Consider the following 26277-nt stretch of genomic DNA (forward strand, 5'->3'; position numbering starts at 1 on the left):
GCGCGGCGAGCCGGGCTGGCCGGACCCGCTCTTCTCTCCCCCCCCGCCCCCCCCCCCCCCCCTCCGGTTTTCCTTCGGCACTGGATTACATTCACTAAACTCAGCAAATAGTAGAATTCCCCTTGGAGTACTGGGAAGCAGCCCAGACTCACTACAGTTGCATTTTGCTGGACTACTCTTGTAGCAGGGTTTTCTTTTTTCCTCTCTTTCTCTTTTATGGTCTGCTGAAATTCTTTCTGTTGTAACTGCATTCCTGATTGATTCCATTCTCAAATAGGCATCTCTTGCCTGTTAAATTTATCCAAATGAACATCCTGGAAAAAAGTAAAAGAGATGCCATGCATCTAACTGCAAATTTAAGTTGAGAAATTTATTACTAAAGCTAGAAGTAAGATGGTCTCAACTTCAAGCCTTCTTCAGAATTTACTTAATTTGGGGCTGAAATGATTGTGTTAATTTAACAGAAAGTTGAGACTGATATTAAGCCTTAGAAACTTAAAATTTGGGTTTGGTTCTAGATTTCTCTGCTGCAGCTGGAACCATTTAGGGCCAGACTCAAACATGATGATTTGACAGAATAATTTGTAGCACAGTTAAAACATTTCAGAATAGACCTAGGGTTAGGTCTTTCTTAGTTATGCTGGCATAAATATGGAATAATTCCTTTCATTTTAAAAGTTCCAGTCTCTGTGAGCATGTGGACACTTGGACTTTAAGACAAGCATTGTTGTTATCTGGGTAGGACCTTCACTCTTGCTTTCCAATTTTATTCTAGTCCAGTAATCACATGCATCTGTCCTTGCAATATTCACCTCACCTGAGATTTGCATGGCAGCAAATAGCCAGTGCTTCCCCAAAATGGGGTATGGCTACTCTGGGCATTCCTATGGCCACAGGTAGCCTGTGCTGTGTAAGAGCTATGTAGTTGTTCTACAGGTTTTGGTTTGAGAAATTAAAACTGCAGCTAATTTGGGTTTTGCTCTATCATAGCTCCTGGCTACTAGCCTATCTGTTCTGGTTGGGAAAACCAGGCTTAAACTAAGCCAGATAGAGGTTAATTCCAGGATCATTTAAAAACCACTTTGACTTAGGTAGATTTGGGTGATGGCTGAAGATGGTAACCCAGTCTCTTTCTCATGATGGACTTCAACTTTAGTGTTTCCTTTAGATATTCATCTACTTGCTTAGTAACTTATGGCTTTCTGAAAGGCTGTGCTGTATTATGTATTGTTGCAGACAAAAGGGCTACCTGCTGCTGCTCCCAAGTGGAGAGGAGTCCCACTCTGCAGGGCCTTCTCAAGCACCTATGAGTGCCTCCCCAGTTTTCCCGGTGACTAGAGATGACTGTTAATGGGCTGAACTCAGGGGGCTGAACAGTACTGAACACCATGCCTCAGTTTCCTGTTAAGCTCTTCCAGATGACTTCCTTGAAGTTTCAGTGACAAAGTTTGTTATTCCACAACTTCCTGAGGCAAACAGTTCAATAGAGGCAGTCATTTAGAGGAAGAGCCAGAACCCAGACCATGGTTAATAGCTTTTAAAGCACCTCATAGAGAGCTTCCTGCACGTTTTACAGGAGAGTCTTCTTTTGTGAGACTTCTCTGAGGTGACTGAATGGTCTCCCCTTATGCAAAATATCCTCTCTGTATGACCATTATATGATAGTTTAGTGTCTTGCGTGCCTGTAGTCCAGTCCATGGCCAACAAGGGAGAGAGAGAAATAAGTAGATACAGGTATAAAATGGCACAGCAGCCTTGTCCAGCCTGCCCCGTGAAAACAAGCTTTGGCAGTGACCTGGGGCTCGCTAGGAGGAATAAGTTTAATACCTAACTCTGTGTCACTCTGTGTGATCTCTAGCATGTTATTTGATCTGTCTGCATTGTTTCCCCACCAGTGAATGCAATAATGCTTCATTTGTCTGTACTGGCTGTGTGAACTAGTCTGATAAGACCTATAGTCTTATAGTCTTATACCTAACACATTAGGGATAGGCTTTGACTGGACCTTTAGGTAATGATAAAATAAAAATACTGAAATATGAAAACAGATTATTCCAGGTAACTGCATCATCAGTATTTATCCATACAGAAGGTATATGCTGAATTAAAGATCTGTTAAAAGCTTTATTAGGAAAGAGTCACATCTGTCACATAGAGTGTGTCTGTTTTGCTTCACTTTACTACATTAATCCACAGAAGTGAGATATTTTTCTCTTATTTTTGATTGGGTTTTTTTATTTAATTTCTGGTAATAACTGAATGGAGGGAAGCAGAGATTTATGTTGATGTCCCCTACTATGCAAGCTGCAGTAATGTTTAACACATGTTTTAATGTAACTTTCTAAATTATTTTTAGATTCCATTAAAATCTGCTGGCTCTGTATGTGGTAGATTCTCCAGAGCCAAGTGCACATAACTTAGGGGTATCCTGTCACATGAAACCCCATCCAGACTCTGGCTTGATTAGTTTCTGAATTCCCACAGTTTTATGTTCTGAGCTCCCAAGACTTGTTAGACCCACTTAATTTTCACAGAGAATAAACTCTGAAGCCTGTTTCTGTTTTGTCTATGTGGTTGAATTGGCATAAATGTTAGCTGGAATATTCCAGGAGAATACAGCAAATAAATGTCAGAATCTGGTTGTTTTGGGGTGGAGAGACTGAGTACTTAACATGGTGATAAAAGTGCAAAGCTTTTATAGTGTATTGATCATTTTCTAAGTGATTGAAAAGGAGACTGGTGGTTTTAGTTCTGGTTTTTGAGAAAATGAGACACTGCTCTGTAGTGCAGTGATTGAAGAAGACTGGGAATAAAGCTCAGATTTCATGAATTCAGTTCCTAAATGAGCTCTTTGAGAATCTGAGTCCTACTGAATTATCTTCAGGGAGGAAACATCACACTGAATTGTGATTGCTTAGCAACACTCTGAATAGGAACATCCTAAAACGTTTGAAAGTTCCATGTTAGAAAATCCATTTTTCATAAAGGCAAATCTGGTAGATGCATGGATAAATGTCTTCAGAAAATATGGGGGGGGAGGGGGGAGTGGCAAAAAAAGCCATCTCCCTTAATTCTATTTGCATCTTACAGTATTACCAGGAGCAGGATGTTGTAAATTCCACATGCTTATGGGTAATGTCTTATAATTTTGTAAGCTTCCATACAAAATTTCCTGGATCTTTCCTCAAAGTGTTGTGTTTGGTTTGTTTTGTTGTTTTTTGGTTTTTTTTCTTCCTGAAATGTCTGTTCTTTGTAGGAAGAAGATGACTGCTGTAATGTTCTCCCCAATAAGTCATGTGCTGTGAGGAGATAGTAACTTTAAATTGTGTTAGAGCTCTTCATGTGATCAGCCGCTCCTAAAAATGGCAAAACATTACTGTTTCATGCACACTGAAGGGTTGTAAATAAGTAACTATCCAAAAATACCATCGTTTTTGGCAGGGACAAGAATATTTGGCAGGAAGTTTTTCTGAATATAACACACAAGACTACTACTTTAAATGTTGGTTTCTTCTTTTTTTAATAAGATCAAAAGGTTTCCCACAGTTTTTGGCATGATAATTTGTATTTGAACCTGTTTTGGGGCACATTGCATGTAATTAAGTTTATAGACTTGTCCAAAACCTCAAACTGTGTGCTTCTACACATAAATGGCAACTCATCTATCACATCTTCAGTAGCAAGGGGGAGCAGGCTGTCCCAGAGTCATTTAAAATGCTTTTCTTTCATATTCGCCAAGTTCTTTTATTCTCTGTAGGTTTTAATGACTCAGACCTCAGAAATCTCTTCCATACATGGTTAAAGTATAACCACTGGTTGGGGGTGGAAGGGGAGGATGGAGGGAACAACTTACTGTACTGATAAAGTTTTAAACAAACTTGAGTGGTTATATGAAACAGCATTTTGGTCCAAAGTCATTCATATATATTCACACACAGGGTATCTCTCAGACGTAATCATGCTGGAAGCTAGTATCCATATACAGTGAATGCAGTGTGTTTGCATCCAGCAAGGGTAGCTAACCTCAATCCCTCATCCTGGTCCACCATCTTAGCCAGGATATTTTTCTGGGGTCTTACTTTTACAAGATTCCTTCAGCCTTTTTGCCACTGTCCATCTTTTACGTGTATGTTAACGAAATAACTTGGTTAATATCACCTTCTTTTAACAATGGACCCACTGCAGATCTATCTTGTTCTCCCATTAAAGTAGCTTAGCACAGACAGACTTACTTTTGAGCAGACTAGTAATTAATGGTCAACAGAACTATCAGATCAAATGTTTTAAACCCATTTCTATTTTTAAAATATCCTTTAAAATAATTTAAACTTTTCTGTGTAACTGAGCCCTCTTCTATAGTTAGACACATATTCAGAGGGGCAGATTTGGTCTAGTGCTTACTAACGTCAGACAGACTTAGTTGTCATACTATCTCTGTCACAAGCCTGTTGTGTCGTGTTGGTCAAATCATCTAGCTATTGTGGATAGGATTTTCAAAAGCACACAGTGCCTATGTAAATCCATTCCTAATTAGGCTGATAGAGGCATAATTCTTATTTCCACTAAGGCTTCATTACAGTGTCTGGCAAGGTCAAGAGCCTTAAAATAATGCTTTGCCCTGCCAGAGGGCTATAACAGGACCCTGTGCAAATGAAGATGTGGCACTGACAATTTTTTCCATTGATTTTGGTGGAAGCAAAATTAAACACAGCACCTTTTCAAAAATTTCAGTTTGTGCTTGTTTCCCCAGTGTGAAAATAAGCCTAATAACACATACCTACTTAATACAGATGCAGCAAAGTTGATTTAATGTTTGCAGAGCCATATAAAGATGTCCGGTGCTACATCACTGTCAACTCACATCATTAACTTCAACTAATTTGTCTGCTGATCAGTGAAAAAATTTTATGATATTTTGTATCTCTGAGAAATATCCCCAAATCTAAGTAATTTAATTTTATTAAGACAAACAATATATTGATCATGAGTTTGAGAGCCCCAAGTGTGGTGTGGATTTCTGATGTGCAGGGCTACATTGTTGTGGGAGGGTTTCTGGTCCTGTGTTAGCCATGCTGTATGTCACAAGACTGTTGATGGGAGCCAATTTCTTTCTGTCCCAGTACTACAACAATCTATCAGTTGCTTATGGCATTTTGTAACAGATCCTTGTGAAAGTTCACAGGGATACGAGGATCACTGCCTTCTAAATCCCACGTGTGTTTTACAGACTGATAATGGAGCATTTTGTTAACAGAGTGAACTGCCTTTTCTTCTCCTAGTGACATTCTAGAGCTAAAATTAATACCACACCATGTAGCTCATGATAGCTTAATTTGTATTACAGTGCTAAAAAAAGTAAAAATAAAAATGTATTTTAAGGACGTTCTTGTTACAGCATGGAATGGTTGTTAGATAAGAGACCACAATAGTGTCAGTTTAATAGGAACATACAAACATACACTAACAGATGCCTCAAATCCTTGCTTGCAAGAGAAATCCCTGCCTCTGTGAGCGACTGCGTTGCTGTCGGTGGACTTGCTCGTGAAAAGGCTGTTTGTGTATGAAATTGCAAAATCAGATCCTAAATGAAGAATGCTGCACAGTTATTCTGTGAAAATGGGGGTTTATCTTGAGACATAGGGCTTTTGCCATCTCTAGGTATATGAGTATGGTGTAAAAATGATCATGATCTAAAATGTTACTTCAGGAAATATCTCATTCCATTTCCATTCCTTAGTGCTGTGCCTGGATTTACATGATCAATAATGTACATAAACCTTTCCTGGACTTAATCTGTATTTCCTTCTCTTTGTGTTGTATTTTTGTCTCTGTCAACATTAGAATAAACAGGATCTGCCAGAACAGATTATTAAATACAGCTAATGATATTGACTGTTTCTGGAATGCAACCTGGTTTACAATTAGAAAAGCTAATTGGGGTTTGTTAATATAGGAACAGTAAAGCAGGTTGGAAATGAGTCAGCTACCTACAGCTATCAGAAGACTCTCTAACCACATCTAATGTCCAGTGAAGCATATGTTAAGCATATTATATTTAAATGCACTATGCTTTATCAGCTACAATATTTTATAATTGCTAACAGTTGTCCAGATCCCCTGGTACTCCAAAGAGGTTGTATCCAGAGTTTACCCGTGATGAATAATCATCCTTAGCATTATGGCTGCAGCCAGGGTGCAGACTTCCTCTGAGGAATCTAGACCCACACCCAGCTTTTAAGAGAAGGGCCCTGGCCTCATCTGTGTCAGAGCAGAGAGGGGTGCCAGGATTTTAATCTAATTTCATCAGGATTTTCATTGAATGCTCAGCCATACAGACTCCATGGGACCTTTGGGAAGGTGAAAGGGTGACCATGTTACAAAGTTGCTGGTTTAGTGTTCCAGACCTGCCACTTTTACTAAAGGAACTGTGCCATCTGACATTTGATTAGTTATCTTAATGCTGTGGGATCCCGAATATTCCATCATAGCCTGGTTGATATTTTAAGTATAATCATATTTCCAGTCTGGAATTGACACCTTCAGCTGGGGTATTTACACCAAATGTGGTTGGGTCCAAACAACCTCTCTGCCAAAACACAAACCACAAGTATATTACAAGCTGACACTACAAAACTACATAGGATACTGTTTTGGTGGGAAAAGAAACTGCATAGCTGTTCAGGGCCAGTTGTTCCCTTTCCTTCTGTAAAGGATTAAACATCTCCATATAGCAGGGAATAAAAACAGCTCTGCAAATGGGAGCTACTGCCTGTGTGCTAGGATCTACATCTAGCTAGTTGCCATGATCTCAGCTATTACCATTACCACCTGAAGACATGACAGAGGCTTTATTGCTGTATTTGCTAGGGGGAGGTAAATCGCACTCCTTTGTGTAAAAACTAGGTTCTCAGGATCTTTCCACAGTGAGTAGAGAAGGAAAAGCACTGCCATGTGGTGATTCATTCTATCTTATATACCTGTTTTAGGACAGGATGACTTGTCCTCTCAAAGCCCTTGTCACTCACTGTTGACTGCATAGGTAACTGTCTAGGTGCCTGATATCTTGTTAACTCTAGTTAGGTGAAGTGGATCCTGTCATTACTGTTTATCCCTCATGTTTGTACATGAGAAGATGTCCATGTTTAGAATCAATGGCATCACTAATTGTTATCTTAAGTGAGGATTATGTTTTACAAAGTTCTTCTATGCTGGTTTGCAAGCCACACTTTGGCAACATTTTTTTTTTTAAATTCTTGCTGCTGGAAAGCACTGGGTAGCTGATCTTACTGGGAAATAGAAAGTAGAGGGTATAAAGAGAATTAAAACTGCAGCTCTGCGAGATTGAAAATTTCTGAAAAATTAAGATGATTAAAGTTTTGTGCTACAAATGTTTCAGGAGCATGGTGGTTAATCAGAGTTGAATGGGATTTCACCTTTTTGCATGTGTAAAGTTGTTGATCAGGAATGGACAGTCCTGCTCCGAACACGTCACATAATGTTGTGAAAACTTATTGTTATGAATTTGCAAAGAATGTAAGTATCCAGAGGAAGTTGGGGCAAAGTTAAATCTGTTTTAGTAAAGTCCTATGGTACTTGTATAAATGGTGTGCTGTCTCAGAAGCTTTCTGCAACTGCAGCTGTTTGCATCCTTAAAATTATGGTAATACCTAATTCTGCTTAGTGAAAGTGATTGTGTGCACAGAGTTGCAGGGATAAATCCTAGTTTTGGGGGTTTTTTTTGAAACCTGGACCTGCTTACGTCCAAGCTGTACTGGGGGTTCCTTAATAAATGGTATACAGGGAGACCCAGGTTATTGTTCCAGCAGGAGGGCTCGTGTTCTGTTTGTGTTTATTTTGTTGGAGGTGGGAGGAAGGAGTTTCAGTAAGATGCTGTGTTCTTCTTGTCTCTTTTTACATTGATGAGGAAAGAAAACCTGGTTTGATTGTCAGGCATACTGAATTCCTTTATCAGGGGCCTGGTATACCATGGGTGGTAGCAATGTCAGATTTTACTCTGCTGTCTGCTGTGCTGCTTCACTGATGTGACCTAAGCTGTTCCTGGTAGGGCTGGTTTGGGTGGAAGGCGCTTCCATGCATGTGTGGCAGTTCCTCTTTGCAAGGTACTGGGGAGGTAATTTGTTTCACACAGTCCAGTAAAGTTATGATATGGACTTCTGTTGATATGATATGACTTCTACTCTTTCCTGGACTGCTTTCAAGATACTGTTGTCCTGGAGAAGTTATGTAGAGAGTGGTTCTCTTCCGAGTCATCCAATTTCTTCATTTTGTTTTTTACATGCTCTCTAGCCATGCTTGTGGAGTGTGTCTGCTGAAGGATGTCAATACTTGACTGTATAAGCATGTTAATTAAATCTTAATATTTTTATTATAGACATGAAGCCCAAATCCCTTTGGTTATTTAGAGAAGCAGAGCCTGGAGAGGGCTTGCTGTATTACTAAGGATGCTTTTTGTCATTTCAGAGTCTACTGGCAATTGACTGCAGTGTAGACTCAGTTCATCAGGCCACTTGTGGCTTCCTTTGGGACTTCGGACAAAACATCCTGCCTGTGCTTCAATTTCTCCATCGACAGAGCAGGGACAACTCTTGCATAGTCATAGCAATTGGGACTTCTCAGCTTAGAGTTCCTATGAAGTTGTTGAAATTACATGTCTTATAGAAATGTATAGTTTTATTCTGACTGAAATCCAATATTACTATTCCCCTTGCAGGTCTCTTTAAGAAGAGTGCCAGGAGTTTAGTGCTGATAGCAGTTCTCTTACTGCATGACCAGTCAAGTTCTTGCTATTTGTAACAGCATAGTTTCCAGTTGTCGTGACAGACTATTTCTAAGTCTTGCTCATTATTTAGGACTGGGTTATATCACTTTGTTTCTGTAGATGTTTTCATCAGAAACCAAGTCCAGATGTAGTAGGTTGGCAGTAGATCAGGTTGAACTACCCAAGGTTTTGCTGAGACTAAATAAGGCTTAAATATTTTCATTCTGTTTCCTTTTCACCTTACTTAGCATGCTGGCATTGACAGAAGCAAGGCTGCTTTCCTGAGTGTTGATTGCCCTTCTGCATAGTCAGTAAGTGCTGTTAGCAATGTTTAAAATACAAGTGACTTGTTAATGCAAGAGAGAGACAGAGGTTTGAATAGCTAACCCTCCTTGTTTTGGCAAGCCTATTAAGATGTCAAGTGGTTCATGTGGTGGACAGGATTCAGAGTCCTGCAGTAGCACAGCCCTGACATTTGGAACTGGCAGCCAGCCCTGAAGGTAACTGCACTCAGTCTGTTTTCACAGTGATTCTCCTCACAGGTCTATATCTGGTAATAGGCTGCTGCTGGCAATTTACATGGCAATTCAGACTAATTGCCAACAGCATTGTCACCTGTCACAAACAATTCATAATCAAACTGTGCCTCTCTGCAACTCCGGGCAATTACCATGGGTGTTACAAGATGTACTATAATGTACTGTGATCAGTAAACAACAGCAGTGTACCGACTTTTGCTTTCTGCTTCCTGAAGTGTGCTGGTGGAAGCCAAATTGCTGCAAGACCTGGCTACCTCTGGCCCACAGAAGATGTCCTTTGTTTTTTGTGTGCAGGAGCCAAGAACGAGGGAGGGCTTACACTCAGGTCAGAGTGTGTGACAAAATACTACTTTAAGAGCACTGATACCCCAAAAAGGGCCTTATGGTGAGGCAATTTGACTTTAAGTCATCCTCCCAGAATAAAAGACACAATCTCCAACCCCTCAAACTAAAGTCTTAGAGCAACATGGGCTTTATGGAAAGCGCTGTTCTGATATTTAGCAGTTCAGTCAGTAAAACACCATGAGTTATAGAAGGCATCTAGTTATAGAAGAGGTTGGGGAAGGATATAGCTTGCCAGATATGTAAAGCATTTGTGTGATTTACTTCAGCAAAGATGTGAAATACATCCTACTCAGTCTGTGCTAAAGAGGAACCCTGGTGTTAGGAAAGCGCATAGTTTTGAATGGCAAATGGAGAGTGGAAAAGCTGTGACCCCCCAAGGAGATGCCTTGTCTCTCACCTGCTTGAGGCCCTCCTGTGGTGGTGACCTCTGGATTCATCTCCTAAGACAGTTCTCTGTGTAACACAGTGAAGCAGTAAGATTTGACAGAAGATGAAAGTGAGTTTAGGCTTTTGTTTCAGAAGAGCTGCTTCAGTGTTTTGTGGAATGCAGAATGCTGTTGGAACTTCCTGGGGCTGTTAGGGTGCCAGTGCTGCTTTTCTGCTGATATGGAGGTCTCTGATTTGTAATACAATTCAGTTATGTATGAAGATAAAATGTCAACTGTTCGTTCCAGTCTTGTTTGTTTCCTTAAAGCTGTCACAGGAAACATCTCAAACACTGCTAGCTAATTAATTGCAGATACTATTTAGTTACCCATATCAAATCTGTTGTATCATCTTCTATATATGGACTTTTGACTTCTGAAAGCCATAAATTAGAATTTGTCCTTTTACTTATCTGGGGTTAGGCTTCCTGAATACGTTCCTATGAATTATGCAAATGATGAAGATAAAATGGGTATACATCCAAATTTGGTTCACAAAAGTTACTAGAGTAGAATTTCTTTGCATTGCAGAATTCTGTCTCCTTCCAGGAAATACATGTACCAGTGACCTCAGAAAATCAGTCTTCTGTGGAAGATCTTGTTCTGTACAACTGAGATAACTCACTCTCAGATATGTAATCTAAACTGCATTAAAATATCTTTAGTCACCTACCTCTTCACAGAGCACATACATCATTCCTCTTTCCTTGTTACTGCGTGACAATTCTCTCTTGCTTTGCTAACAGAAGATTAATTTGTACAGGAAGTCAGGTGAGGTCCACGTGAAGAGTATATCACTGCTACACTGTCATGGAAACATACGCATATGGTGAATGTAAGTTATGGAAGAACTGCACCTTCTGGACATAGGTCACTCCTCCTTCCTCATTCTCTAAAATGAAACAGTAGGATCCCAGTGCATGGGTATAACTGCACTGACACAAGCTTGGTAAAGTTAGTTATGGGTCATGCTTCATAACAGTACCTCAGCAGATCTGCTTTCCCTTCATCAGCTCCATCCTGTTTCAAGGGGCCTGGTCTTATTCCTGTTAAACAAAGAGCTGCTGTTTTATTGCTGCCTTGAAATCAGTGGGTGTTTTGCCATAGAGTATGCCAGGCTGATCTCCTGAAATGTTTATCATCACCAAGACAGAGAGGTATGATAATTGCTGGCTCAGGTCTGTGGAAAGCTGTGGGCCTGGCTAAAAAATTCTTTTAGTGTGGAAGTGACTTTGGGGTGAAGCTAAGGCTCAACAGAGACTGTTCATGTAGTTACCTCCGTGTCATAGATTTGCCTTGATGTGCATACTTCTAACTGTTAGAAAGCCTCCCTAGACTATTCTGTGGAGCTCTACTTTAAAAAACACAAGAAGTGTCTGTCTCAATAAAATGTAGGAAATGAGGAGAAAATTTGTAATAATTATTAAAAATGTTTTCAGCTTCTCTTGACATAGAACACAGCTGGGAGCTTCTATACCATATGTGAGTTATGGAGAGTTTAGAATGAAATAGTTCTCCTTCTATGGTTTGAACATGCTTCAGAGTAAAATATGTTGGCCGTGAGCATGAGTTACAAACAACTGTACAACAGTTAAGCACAGTCACCTTCCCTGTGTATAGGTCTTGAAGATTTTAGCAGTCAAGAAACAAAGAACTGAGTCTGTAATGCTGCATGCCTCTTGATACTGATCTTTGGACTGGGGATATCTTCCTAACTCATTCCAGTCCTGTCATGCCACGAGCAGCTCTGCTCTGATTACAGGGAAATGTGGTTAAACAATGCTGGCTTATGCTTGCTGAGAACAGGAGTACAATGCAATGGAAGTTTCTAAGATCCTGGCAGTTTAGCTAACGGACGTTGCCTGTCTTTGTTAGTGTTTGAACATCTGTTTAATTAGTAAACTCCAAGACAAGTGAGTACCTTGCTCTTTTTAGGACAAAACTAATAAGGTTTGAACAATTTGTTGAAAATTTTTTGGCCCGGCATCATTATAGCTAGCCCAGCTGTGTTACAATAAAACAAAGCCCTTTATTGTCTGAATAGATGGATGGGAAAAAATATTTCTTATAGCCAAATACAAAGCAACTGAGTTACTGGTCTTCTGAAACATGGGTCCCTTCTACTATGAAGTCATGTTGAAAAGGTCTTTGTGGCCCTTACCATTCAGAGAAAATTGTCTGCTTGAGTGAAAGCATTTTCCATTTCAGAATGTATGGCCAGACTCTGCTTAGCAGACTAGGACAAGCAAGCTCCTTACATGGGGAGTGTCTGCTAAATTTCCCACCTTTGTGAAAAAAGCACAAGTGTGATAGATGATGAAAGAGGTGAAAGGAATGAGAAGAGAGTTTATTAGAACACTTGTTTCTCCACAGCACTGATTTGGTGTAGCCTGTGAAGTTCCATGAAGTCAAAGGAGTCTAGGTATAAATTTCAAGTCCTTAGGTCTGAAGGGGAAGAGGGTCTGCACAAGATCACTGGTGCAGGGTTAATAGAGAATTCATCTAACTGAGATGTAGTCTCCTAAATGGCAGCACTGTCTCAGGTTGAACTTGGATTAAACATTTTCAAAGACATCAGTAAGAGTAGCTAGACTTTTATGCAGCACTGAATAAGAAACAGGCTGAGTTTGGTCTGGAAGTCTAGTGCCAGATAAGTTACTCATATGCTTCTCAGATTTTAATAAATTTTCTTGTTTTTAAAGATGGAAAAATGAAGCAATGTCACCTCAGAACCTTTTTACGAAACGCAAGAGTACTGGATATTTTTTGTGTTGGCCTTACAAACAGTATCCTTCCTCCCTTTTGAAATTCTGCAACCATATTTGACTGTGCTATCCTAGATATCTTTGCTGCTCTTGTCAAAGCTTAGTTGTTTCTTGGCACCAATTTGTAATTTGCCATATCTTTTGTCTCTGACTTTTTTTTAAATGATAAGTCTGAAGAGTTTATAGTTCATTTGAATATTTGTGAGATGTCCTCATCTCTCAGATATTTAAAGACCATATTAGGGAAGCTTTGAAAACCCAGAGAACCTAGTTTATAGGATTAGTTCTGAAAGTTTCTTATGCTTACAGAATTTGGAAAACTACTTGAATTGATGGCTTGCATTTTATACAAAGCTGTAAACAAGAGGAGAGTAATCAAAGCTTGGCTGGTTCACAGATAGGAATACTTTAATAGTATCTCACAGGAAATACAAGAACAGACCAGTTTCTCAGGTTCATGGGTAGCATATATTCTGGCAAGTAACCTCTTGGAGTAGCTACAAAGAATACATAGGTCATACTGTTGTGCTACCCTTTCACCATCCTGAGTTAAACCTCTAAAATGTGAGGACCCAACATACTAGCAGTGTGGGATGAGGAAGAACTGATGTTAGTGCTCTTTCTGTAGAGACATTCTGGGAGATGTTTTGCACAACCTGAGCAGTTGTGCTCCATTCTTCACTGGATTACCATTATGTATCTCACATCCCATGGGATATTTAGCTACGAAGTGTATCTGCCTCTGCATTTTGGTATAATCCTAATGAATAGAAGGACTTTCAGTGCAATAACAAGGTGGTTGTTATTAATCTGTTAGGATGTACTTGGATTTTTAAATAGTGACAGGATCTTTCTATGTCACTGATTTTTATTTTCTTCTGAACCTTTGATAATGTCTTTTTAAACTTACTTTCTATAGTCACAGAGAGGGCTGAAGTTCTTAAATATGTTCCTTAATTTAAAAAAAACACAAAAGAAAACAAAAGCAACAAACAACAGAAAAATAGCCCTTTAAGGATGGCTATACCTACTCTGCAAGGTGATGGAGCCATTACAACTCTTCTGCCGTGGAAGTACGGTGCTCGCTTTTGCAGAAAGTGCAGGTAGTTATTGGTTCTGACAGCCTAGGCCTTCAGAGGCAATAAACAGGGCCTCTAAAGGGAAGTCAGTCTTCAGGAAGGTGAGAAGTAAACACCCTGAACCTTGTGTTTATTTGCAGTGGACATACCCACATGAACACTTAATTCATCTCACTTGGAGACCTGGAGCAGCCTGTCTTGTGCTTGGGAGCACAGTACTGACATAGCTAGGTATCAGCTAACTCAGGGCTTGCTCACTTATCGCTGTATAGCCCTGTGTTGTGTGAAGTAGGCATTCCCAGAATGTTGTTATTTTTTTGGTTGAAACCTAAGATTCCTGGTTACTGCATGGGTTGCAGCAGCTCAGACTTCACAGAAAAAAAAAAAACAAAAAAAAAACAAAAAAAAAAAAAACCCAAACAAACAGCTATCATGGGAATTACAATCAAAGCACAAGAGTTGGCATGGCTGGGCCTTCTGCATTCAGTCCACATTTGACTTGCAATTGGTTAGTGTCCCCTGACTTCACTGGGAGGGAAATCCTCCTGGAAGGCAGGATCAAATGCCTGCTGCAGAGTAAACTGTGAAAGGAGATGAACCCAAGGAGAGCTATTTGCTTTGACTCTTAAGCTTTTTTTTTGCTCAACTCAACACCCCATTCTCGTGTTTCTCAAGTCCTGGCTGACTGAGGCACATCCTTCTGCACCAGGGGAGGAGGACAGAACTTCCCATCAAGTATGTTCATGGAAGACAGATGGGAAAGCAGTGTCCTCTTTGAGATTCAACGCTCCCTTCTCTTGAGATTTTGGGATTACTGGACATGTTAGGCTCCAATGCTAGGAGACTGAGACTGAAGAAAACCTTTGATTTTATTCAGGTTTGGCTTTTTCTAGCTATGCCTGACACCTTGCAGGATGTAGTGGCAGTCTGAGATGCTTGCTGCTCTAGGTCTCTGCACAGGTGGAAGCAACTGAGCTCTGCTATGTGATCCTTAACTGAGCACAGCATGGTCCTGCACCCAGAGCACCCATGTGATGATCAAAGGGAGGCAGTGGCTCCTGAGAAAAGTCACCAAGTATTTAGAAAAATCATTCTGCTCAGCAACATTTCAGCTTCTTATTTTATGACTCTTCCCTCCTTTGTCCTTTGATATTGTAGGCCTTTACATTGCAATAGGTTCTGTGTTTCCCAATAGAGAATGCCTGGAGGATGAAGTCACATATTTTATGTTCATGGTATTGCCACTGCAAATGTTATTGAATCAGCCTGTGGCTCCTCCTACCCCAAATTGATTTCACTCGAAGACTCATGAGGGAGTTTTGTCATGTAAGAATATATGTTAGAATGACTTTTATTTCCCTTCTGGTTCTGATCCTTTCTGGTTCTTCAAGTTTTTTGCTTTATTGTGAGTGTCAGTAACTCCTTGATTTTATTTTGGGTGTTGGTTTTTTATTTATTTTAGATGAAAGCTAAGATTCTCATGCAATCTTCTGTTTCCATCAGGTGAAGGTTTATGAAAACATAAGAGCTGACAACACCATACTAGGTTTGCAGTGACCAAGAGTGGACCAAATAGGGAGGTGGCACTTTGTGCTGTGCCCATTCTTAACTGACTGGAAGATTTTATATGGTTTAGGGCAGCTCCATAAGTGACTGTGGGCAATTCAGGATAGGTTCAAGCTTGGAGAATCCCCCAGGAGATTTTTGGTTAAAGACTGAATATTATTACTTGACTAGAGCTATGTGAGAAAACTTCATTATTTTTTGTAGTGCCATTTTGGAACTATTTGAGTTACTGGAACAGTGGATTTTAAAAATCTGGGCTGGTATTTTAGCACGGGGGCTTTGTTGACGATGGTGGCTTTTAAAGCCACTTCATGAGAAATGAATCTCTGTCAAAGTTTGTGCGTTTTGTGGTGGTCTGAGTATGAACACCAAAGATGGAGGGGTTTTTGGTGCTTCTCTTCATTCATAGGAGCAGACTGAGTCACAGCTGGGGCAGACTTCAGGGAGAGAAGGACTCTTGAGCTAAAGTAAGCAACTTGCTGCTATGCTTACAAGTTTTCTAGCTTGCTAGAATAATAGAAATGCCTCATTGTACCAGACAAAACTGTAGGCTTGCTCAGTGGTATGGGCGTAACCCAGAACTTCTGAAGAGAACTTGAAGCAATGCTCCCCCACGTTTTGGGCGCCTGTCACACACAAGACCATGTAAGGACCAAATAGGAATTTTACAGCCTTTTTGATTCCAACAATGACTCAGGAAGGGCAGACCCTGCCTGAAGGAACAAGTGTGGGACTGCAAAAGGAAGAGAGTGAAGCCTTTGGGCTGATTATCCTTGTAACTCTGTGTAGCTCTCCCAGCTGTAGTTATTATTCATGTTAATATAACTGTCTAATGCTTTTTGAAAGCCAGTAAAGCATTTCTCTACAGTATTCCCTCCATGCCCTGTGACCATAAAAATTCCTCAGGCTGCTTTTATGCCACCTTTTAAAAACTATTTTTATAAAAGAATATGTATTACATTTACTGCATTTGTATATCATGGAGCAAGATAAAACAGCATATCCCAAAATTACTTCATAATTATTCATTCATTACTTCACTTACAGCTTTCAATCAACCAGCTTTTCTTCTTGTCCTTCTATCTTTTCCAGCTAAATACTATAATCTTTCCGTGTAACCTCAATGTATGTTTGTCATCTTTAGTCTCTTAAGCACTGATTTCATCCAGTTGTCTGATCTTTCAAGTTTCCTCAGTATTATTGATTTATATATTGGTTAGCAAGTCAGATTTTCTGGGCAGCTGCTCTAAGAGTTTGCCTAATTCTTCTGTGGCTGTTGACTGGACCATTATGAATCCCAGTCCACGTAACAATGTGGTCTCCAGGACTTTAACGGCTACCATGTACCTGGTCGAGAGCTGTTTCTTCCATTACTCCTCTCCTGTGCTTGAGACAAGTAGGAATTATCTTAAATCATGTTTGTGGGGCCCTACCACCATAGGCAGGTTGCTGCATAGTCTAGCAGCAACCACAGCAGCTTTGAAACTGCCTCCTGTGATCCCCGCTTCAGCATCCCATAGTAGTACCCTGCAGTCTGTGGTAGTTGTAATTTAGCATGCTCTGGCTCAAACACTGATCCTCTGAGGGCTGCTCTTTAATTGGTTTTAGACTCCTAGAAAGGCTGTCTGAGCAGGAGATGTTTATTACTGAGATGTTTTCACCCATTTTAAGGGTGCAATCATACCAGATGTGACTTTGCCAGCTGCTTTGCATGTACAGTGTTCAGGCACAAAATACAGAATTGACAGGGAATCTCACAAGAATTTTTCTCATAATGATTATAATCAATTTTCTTTTCTTCTGCTATGTATAAAGACATCAAAACAACCTGAGGTTTAAAGAAATATGAAATGTGTATTTGTTCTTTAGAACAGGAAGCATTTTTCTTTTCCTGTAGTCCTGATTCAGATCCTTTGCATTTGCCCTTTGTTTTGCCAGGAACAGATTGCGTCTTTCAGGGTGTGAGTCTAATTTCTGAATTAGAAGAGTAACAAAGAGAAGGAGAACTCACTTTATAAAGTCTCAGTGGAAAAATAAAATAGGCACATATGCAAATACAGGGGTGTTTGTGTAAGCATGTGCACAGACAGGGACAGAAGCAAGCAATGGCTACTTCTGTGAGACACACTTGCAGTTTCATTGTGACATGGAGCTAACATACAGAGAACATGGGCATTTCACATCAGTTACACAGCTCCTGGACAGTATGCCTGTGTCAGCTTTTCTGTGAGCCCATGGTGACCCCATGCAGCGCACCGGGTTTTTTTCTCATTTCCATCTGTTCAGCATTTCAGTTTCTCAAATCACTGGAAGCCTGCTATTGATTTTTAGATGTCTTGTAAGTTTGTCATAAATTTTATATAGTGACCTCATACTGCCAGAAAAAAGATTTCAGGACACCTTCCACCCAACATCTGCACATAAATAAATGGAAGATGTTTGCAAATCATTGCAACCTATTTATAACCCTCTGGGAATGCCTAAGCTGAAAGAGAATCACCGCCACCTTAGCAGTTACTGATATCTGCAGAGTAGATTTTTCTTTTCAGGGGAGAATTCAGTTTGCCCTTTGTTCTCTATATTTTGGTGTATGATCATCTCTCTTCTGGTATATGCACAGCAGCACTAATCATAACAGTTGTGTCTGTCCAGCATGTTGTGATTTCATTTGCAGGCAATGCAGTCTCTGTGTTAGATCAGACAGATTCTGCTCTGGCAATGGTACATCTGCCTGACATGCCCCATTGCTCTTGCAATCTACAGCCAAACCCTCTTTATGTCATTCCACTGTCCTTTTCTCATTTCCATCTGTTTGTCATTCTAGAGTTTCTTGAGTAATGGAGACACAGTCATTGCTTTTGAGATGGGTCATAAGATTGACATAAGCATTTTCTTTCCTTTAATAGCCCCCTTTGCCAGGCAGTGCCGTTGGAGGCTACAGTAAGAGGAATTGACAACTTATTTCAGCTGTTCTGCTGAAGCAAATGCCAACGGCTTTTCTGTGTGTTTCCCTGCTCGCTGTCTGCATTGGTTTTCTATTATTCTTGGCAGAAATACTGAGGCCCACTATTGCAGCCTCTGAAAATTAAGGGGCCCTCGTCCCTTGAAATGTTATAACAAGAGAGATTTTAGCATTAGGAAGATGAGGAAAATAAGTCCTTGTACTTTAAAGGATTATCGACATAAAATCTAAGGCAAAAAACTTACTCCTGTTCTGAATTTTGCATGCTTTACCCTTTCTGTGTTCGTTGAGGTAAAATTCATTACCATAGTTGTTAGCTGTGAAAAATTATATTCACCATGGAGTTAACTCATGTGGCTGGATTTAAAGTCCCAGGTTTATTTAATGTTTGCCACTTAATGTTTGCCTCAAGCTGTGACAAAGACCTTATACCTTAGGGCTCCAAGTGATTTGCAGAGTGGTCAGGTAGAAATAAAATACTGTCTTCCTTGCACAGTGTTCTTGAGATGCAAAGGGAGGATGCAAGAGGAAAAGGCGCCTTCCTTCCACAGGAGTACTGGGTGCTGGCCACGGCCAGGGTCAGAATGTGGTGGTGCTGTGACCCAGCAAGGGTGGGATCTCTGCATCCCCCGGAGATGTGGCTGCCGCCCCCCTCCACACGTGGAGTAAGTACCTCTCTCTCCGACTGCAGCATTTTCATCTTTGGTACAAAGCCCTTCGTGAGTGATACTGCACAGGGTGGGGAAATCTGCCTTCTCTTTTTTCTCCCCTTTTCTTGATGTGGTTTCTTTATCATAGGCAGTTATACAGTGCTCAGCCTTTCTGAACCAAACATGGTGAGCATGACATTAGTGAGATTTTGTTGCGTTATTTTCCCTCTCTTGCTGGGATGAGGGGCTATTTTTTCCTCCTAGAGAAGTGTAATCAACACTCTGCCTAGAGGCCAAGTCACTATGTGTTTGACCCTTTGCCTTGGTCACTGACCCACATTTTATTCAAACACTTTGGTAAGTAGTGACACTTCTTATGTCTTTAAGATTTATATAACAGAGAGGGGAAGATTAGAATTAGAGGTATCCCCAACTGTTTTGGGGCCTGGGCTGCCTGCCAATTTTACTTCTCAAGAAACAAGTGTTTAGTTTTTTGAGTATGAAGCATGTGACTTGTTCTTCTCCTCAACATGCTTTAATACATGTACTGAGTGGTGATTTACATGAGGATGCATTGAGTCTCTGCTTGAGTTGACAGCACTTGGTACATTTTAATCTCACATGTGGAAAGAGGAAACAAGTTAGTCTGCAGTTAAATATAGAAGTGATGAAAGAGGTGGGAAGGGGAGGGGTTAAATCTAATCTCACTTAGGTTGGGGGTCAGTCGAGAGTAACCTCTGTATCTGGATATTACTCTGGGGTAAATCATATCTCACCTCTGTGGAGCTGACAATATTAGCTAATGGAAAATGGCAATAAAGTGAGAATGTGCCCTAAACTCTGGTTTCACAGTGTTGTTCTTTCTGTTCATCCTTTACATGTTGATGACACTTTTTTCTGTTGTTCTCCTTTCGAGAGGTAACCAATGCATTGTAGGGGTAAGCAACTGCACATTGCTGAAATTACATTTTAAGGATTAAATCTGAGAGGGGATCAGTGTTGATCTATAAGTGTTGATCTTCGTTCTCTGTGATTGTCGTGAAGATGTACCATGACTTTGTTCCTTTCTTTGCAGTGAATGTGTTTTCCGTTTATTCCTGTCTTCAGCTTTGAGCTGGAGATGCAGAATTGAGAAACTGGGATACCTCCTCCATAGAAATCCCCTCCTCTCCCTTTGCATGCAGATGTGTTCTTAAACCATTCTCTCCAGCTTCCTGCATGACTATGTGTTTGGTTTTTGGGAAGGCTGCATTATTGTATTCCTTACTGGTGTATATTAGCTGCTACTGAGCACTCCTTCTCTGCAAAGTGCTTTTGGCATGCTGCCTGCTGGTATGCCCAACCAAAAAGACATCCGCACTTGAGCAGAGAGGGGCGCACTGCTGCCAGACAGGGTGCGCTGCCTGTCTGTGAAGCAGTATGTTGCCTGCACTGCATTGGAGGAGAGGGGAAATGGATTTTGCTGACTCATTTGGGCAGGTAAAAGCAGACTTTTGATCGCAGGCTGAACAATCTTAAAGAGGAATTTCAGCAGTAGCCAAGAGTTGCTTCTTTTGAGCAGGCAGCTTGAGTTAATCTGTTATGTACTAACAGTGTTTTCTCAACAGAGTTGAACCCAAGTAGTCCATGTGAAGAGTTTGCATTTGGAGATCACATACTATATGGCTCATGTTTGTTGAGCAGTAGGTGAGGAAAGCTACTGGTTTACATAATCTCCTAAAATGAAAGGTCTGTCAGAATAGTTCATTTTTATATTGGAGAAAATCTAAACCAGTTTTTAGAGATCAAGATCTACCCTACTTGCACCTCTTTTGTTGATTTCACTGGGAATCACATGATTTTGCAGGATTTGGCCCGGCATGTATATTAGTAACAGCATTACTGTTGTCTTCACTCTTCCCGTTGGCCCAAAGGAATACTCTCTGAGTCATTCCAGTCCATAGACACAGGCTGAACTCTGGCCATGAGTACCTAAGCAGTCCATATAGAGCGCATATAGACAAATTGTTTGGTGAAATCTAATAGACTATCCAAAAGCCTATAATGTTAGAGATGGCTTATCAATAACAGGCTGATTCTCAGTATTATTATTAATTGTTATTAGCAAAAATGTTACCAGAATCTGATCTTTGCTGCACTAGATGAGGATGGCATTTTTGTTGTATTTGATACTTACTAAGCTAGAATAGATGAGCTTAATTTATCTTCACTGGTTGTTCAGTTTAATTCGGTGGATTCTGCTTTCTGCAGATTATGGAGTGCTCACATGGACACTTCTGCTGCCAACGCTGTGGGGAGTGGTAAACTCCAGCAGGTGGGATGGTGACAAGCAGTTTTCAATGGGAACACCTTCAAAAGATGGGTGTCGATTTCCAGCCTTAGAGGCAGTACAGAACAGTGAAAAGAGCATTGTGCTAGGAAAGGGGGAGCTACAGTTTGTTCCTGGCACTGATCCTGGTGTTACGTGGTCAGGTCAAATCACTTCTTGTCCATGCATCTGTTTCCCCTTCATCTGTCTTGTGCATTTAAACTCCTTGGAAAAGGGGCTGCCTGTTCCGATGTGGACAATGGCAAAATAATAATATTTTTATCCTGGTAGTCTTACAGAGCTGCTTAAATTGTTGTTTTCTAAATGGCCTTTAGATCTGGGTAGTTTGGTGAGGTTTTTTTTCTTTCCAACCCTTTGCTTTCCTGTTGCAAAGCTGACCCCACACTGATGTGCTTGATTGTTTTCATTGCCGTTGTACTTGCTTTGATTTTGCAGCTCGGCACCCAAAGCACATGGTGCTGTACAAACAACATGATGAAGTCAAGCAGGGTTGGCTCCTTTCTCTTTTTACCTTGAAAACAACATGAAACTCCTATGTTTCTTTTGCTTGGCACTTCTAGTTCTTGAGCTCAAGGCTTTGTGTGTGTCTGCTGCCCTCCTGTCGTGTTCAGGTATGAGATCACTTGGACAGTGTTTTCTATTGCTGTCTATGGGGGTACTGGAAGCTGTGCCGTTTGCTTAGTTGTGTGTGAGATCAAGCTGTGAAGTGTGGAAAATTAATGCAAGAATAGTAGCGTGCTGAGCTGATGACCACATCTACAGTGGGTTAGTTGTGACTAGCTGCTCTTAATGGGGCTCACAAGTGTACACATAGACTTATCTTACTGGATCATGCTTGGCCACTGCCTGTGACAGGGAATTTTCTCCTGTTTCTCACCTCTCCTTTTTGTTTTTGGCAGCATTCCTTTCTCCGTGAGGATGTGGTTTGAGTGTGGCCCATGTCCAGCCCTTTTAAGAAGTTCCAGGTTACTGGCTGTTGATCTGAGAAAGGAAGAAGGAGCTGGATAGCTAGATTCTGCACTACTGTAGTATTGTCACTGTATCAGCCCTCAGCATGAACAGAGCAGCCTTCAGAAACATCTGTAAAAACGTGGACCTTGGTACTTTCGTACTTTATGTTCATCCCCATCTTGTTCCTACTATTCCCTTCCCATGTCGTTCTGAAAAGCCCCTTATGGCAAGTTTGTGTACCAGGACAGACTGAGGCCGTAGCTTGATGCATCAGAACTACATAGACTGTAGTTCTCCCTGAGCCACAGTGATTTATTTGGCTGTGGTTTTGAACATTCTGAACTCAAGGAGTGTCTAGAGTTTGGGAAAGCCCTACTTAAAAACAAACCAACCACCTCACAGGAAACCTCCTTACCAGCAGCATGGTGAGGTTTTTCTGGGTTTCTGGTGATTTTTTGTTTTCTCCTCAGTTTGCTTGATTTCAGCACTCATTGAGTGAGCACTGATCTGGTTATATGCTGCTTTTTGTAGCTCGCTGAGCAGTTCAGTCACCATCAGGGGCCTGGTGTGCTGGCTGCTGCTTGTGCAGGAAGAGTTCAAGTACCTTTTGCATTATTCAGTGGAAACTCTTTCAGCAGACTTTTCTTTTACAGTGGAAATCAAACTAACAGCAGATAGTCAGAACACAGCTGAAGACTAATAAAATTTAAATTAAATAACGTTGAAAACTTTTTGACAATGTTTGTCATCTCTTGACACTGTCAGCTGCCCTAATTTTGCTGCCACTGACAGGAAGGGAAGTTTTGTCACTAACAGCAGTGGGCACAAAATTCATCCAAAGTGAATCCTGAATTGATTTTTCACCAGAAATAGCTTCTTATGGTCCTCCAGGAGCTAATGCAGGGCATATTTCCAATGGGAAAGTTTGAATATTTAGCTATCTCTTCTAGATTGGGGCACAGAGCAGCCATAACCTGCATCCATGCTCCCATGTCTTGCTGCACTCCCTGGCTATGTGCCAGGCTAGAGCCTTACTTGTAACAATGCTTAGCACCGGAGGAGTTTCTATCAGTTGCTTTTCATGCCATTTACTCTACTCCCCCTCTCAACCTATCTCTTAGTCCTTGTGATGAGTAACAAGTTCTCTGTTTTGGGCAGCTTTTGGTAGCTGGGACTCTGGTCAGCTTCAGCTTTTTGCCAACTTGCAAGGACAGGGCAGGTTGGGAAAGCAAACTGTAGTTAATGCCAGCATGTCAGCTTCTTGTGTTGCAGCAAAACCAGGCCTTGACCTTGCCACTGGAATATTAACTCTTTCTTGGTGCATACTCTAGACATCTTTATAGGAAATTTTCTTCCCAGTACTAGCAACAAGCCTTTCAAATGTGAGTCTTTCACTGACCCTTTTGTACTTGTCAGAGATGGAGAAACTACTAGACTGTCCAGGACAGAACAGTCTAATTTGTTTCAACTTCTGTTTTCTTAGGGCTATTCTAGTTTTATAGAAAAACTAGCCTGGTTCTTCTAGGTTCATGGTTTGGGATATTAGCAGGTCTTAAAAGAAGTCTTGGGGCTTGTGAAAACAGCATGTTATTTGGAGCTTTGTGAGTGTGCTCTAAGATGGCTCCCAGGAAAGGTCCCTGATACTCTGTGAGTTTTCTCTGTGAGAGTTTCTACCTCTGAGCCTCACCTTATATTTTCTCCATGTCATGTTTATGCCCCATGGTTGTATGGCTGGTTGTACAAGGCCCCTGGAGGTTCTGGTCTTGCATTGCTTGTTGAAAGAAATGTGACTCTACCCCCCACAGAGCTTGTATAAAACCAACGTAAGTGTTTGGTCAGTCATCCAGCATAAGCATGAAGCTTTGCTAGTTGGTCTCCCAAGTTCTCTTTAAAGCTGTTGGATACAGAGAAGTATGAAGAAGGTGCTGTAGAGAGAGGCTGGGTTGCCCTCTGGAATAACCTCTCTCTCCACTCAGTACAGAAGAAGCTTAGGGTGACTGGCTGACTAGTTCAGCCTGATAAATTACATGATTAAAGTTGAGGGGTGTCAATTCTTACCTTATAAATCAAACTGCAAAGGCAGCTCACTAAAGCCAAGCTGCTGTTAATGTTATTGAGTGAAACAATAAAGCTGCACAGCCATCTATCAAATCAGTGTAAAATCTAACCATCTAGACAATATTGGACTACAGTTAAATAGTCACAGATCAATGCATTAAAAAAAAAAAAATTGTCCTCTGTGAATTCTACCTCTGTGGCTGTCTGTCTAGCTGTGTACCCTAATCAAGGAATTTGTCTGAAGACAACCTGATGTATGTTTCTTAGTATATGTCTACTACATGCCCTTCCTTCTGAGGGTTTTTATTCCTGACAGCAGGGAGTTACATTTAATGGCTGCTGTTAACCCTAGCTCCCAGCCCAGTCTTTGTGTTGGACAAACCCATTCTTGCATCAAGGATAGCTGCATGAGATGTGTATTCACTTTTCTTCTTTTTGCATTTTGCAAACCAGTATACTAAATGAAGCTGAAATCAGCAGTGATTTACATTACTAAAGAGACTGTAGGTTGCAGGGAGTTGTGAGTATTTCTGCTATTCAGTTGTCCTTGCTACTTGGGGGGGAATCTCTAACAGAAAGGCAGGAAAACGGATGTGGTTTCAGCCTTCCCTGGAGACAACCATAAATGTCGGTTCTCACATAGGGGATGCTAGGATGTGAATCTGGTCAGACCGCTGTTTATACTATGTTTCCTGCATGGTAAGCAGAGGGAATTGCTTCATCTAAAATTAACGTTATTTCTGTGAATGGCCAATTGCTTTGGTACAGCCCTCTTGGTAATTTTGTTGGACAGAAGGACTAGGGGCACTTATAGCATTTTCTTCCTCTGACTTTTGTAGGTATGTGCTGTTACATAGCAGTTGCATGTGAAGAGAAGAGGGAGTGGAAGTTGCTGTCTGAGAATCCTGTCCTTCTAAGCTGTGCCTGAAGTGTTCAGCCAGCTGACTGGCGTGAGTACCCTGAAGGGGAAGGGAAGGAGCATGTCACTGGGAGACCTCATCCTGACTTGGGGCACCAAAATCGCATCTATCTCTATCATGTGCAGTGAAGGAGTTTTTCTTCCTTGTAGCAGTCTACCTGGGTTGTGCAGCAGAAAGCTACATGTTGATGAGAGCACCACTGTGTTATGTGGGGTTTTGGTAGGTAAGCTCCAGTCCTTGAAAGAGGATCAAGCTCCAAGTGCTATTTTTGTGGTGAATCATGGATGTATTAGATAAAACTAACAGACCCAGCAAGAATTAAATTCAGCTTTGCTGCCATCATATGTATTCCTTGTTTAGTATCTGAATTTGTGACATCATTTTCTGTTTAATTTGATGCTAGTGCCAGTAATTGTTTTGTGCCTCAGTCTAGGTCAGAAACATATGGAGGTAGTGGGATTTTGGAATTGGAGTGACAGTTAGATTTTAGGGTAAGGATTAAAGTGTTTAGCCTCATCTCTAAGAGGCCATTGGGCTTGGTTTAACTGGGTGTTGGGATGTGTGACTGGATGTAGGTTTAGAGCAGATAGGAGCAGTTTGACTGGGATCAAGGTTTAGGGGAAATTATGAAGTTGATGACATAAGGTAAGGTCAGATCCCCAGGGGGTTACTGGGCTAGATTTATGGTAGCTTCAGATAGGACAGCTACAAATACTGGTGAAGCTGATTTGTTCTCTTTAGAGAGGATGGTGTGGGGTCTTTGGTACTGTTTGGTCTAAGATTAAGTCCTGGGTTGAAAGAGACTTGACAGTTCTGAGATAAGGTTTGATATTCTTACTTGCCTGAGGCAAAAGCACCCCAGCCTTTGAGAACTCTGCACTGAAGAAGAAGACTTAGATATGGTAAAGA

At 40.9% G+C, this 26277-nt stretch overlaps 1 long non-coding RNA gene across 1 annotated transcript in view; it reads left to right on the forward strand.

Annotated features, from left to right (window-relative positions):
- Nucleotides 1-26277, forward strand: part of LOC113481608 — a 43386-nt gene that overhangs the window by 13632 nt on the left and 3477 nt on the right. Inside the window, exon 2 of the long non-coding RNA XR_003398711.1 lies at nucleotides 25288-25402. This is a non-coding gene — a long non-coding RNA (uncharacterized LOC113481608). The remainder of the gene's footprint in view (nucleotides 1-25287; nucleotides 25403-26277) is intronic.

Source organism: Athene cunicularia (genome assembly GCF_003259725.1).
Source record: "Athene cunicularia isolate RWA chromosome 6 unlocalized genomic scaffold, athCun1 chr6_part1, whole genome shotgun sequence".
Classification (NCBI taxonomy): domain Eukaryota; kingdom Metazoa; phylum Chordata; class Aves; order Strigiformes; family Strigidae; genus Athene; species Athene cunicularia.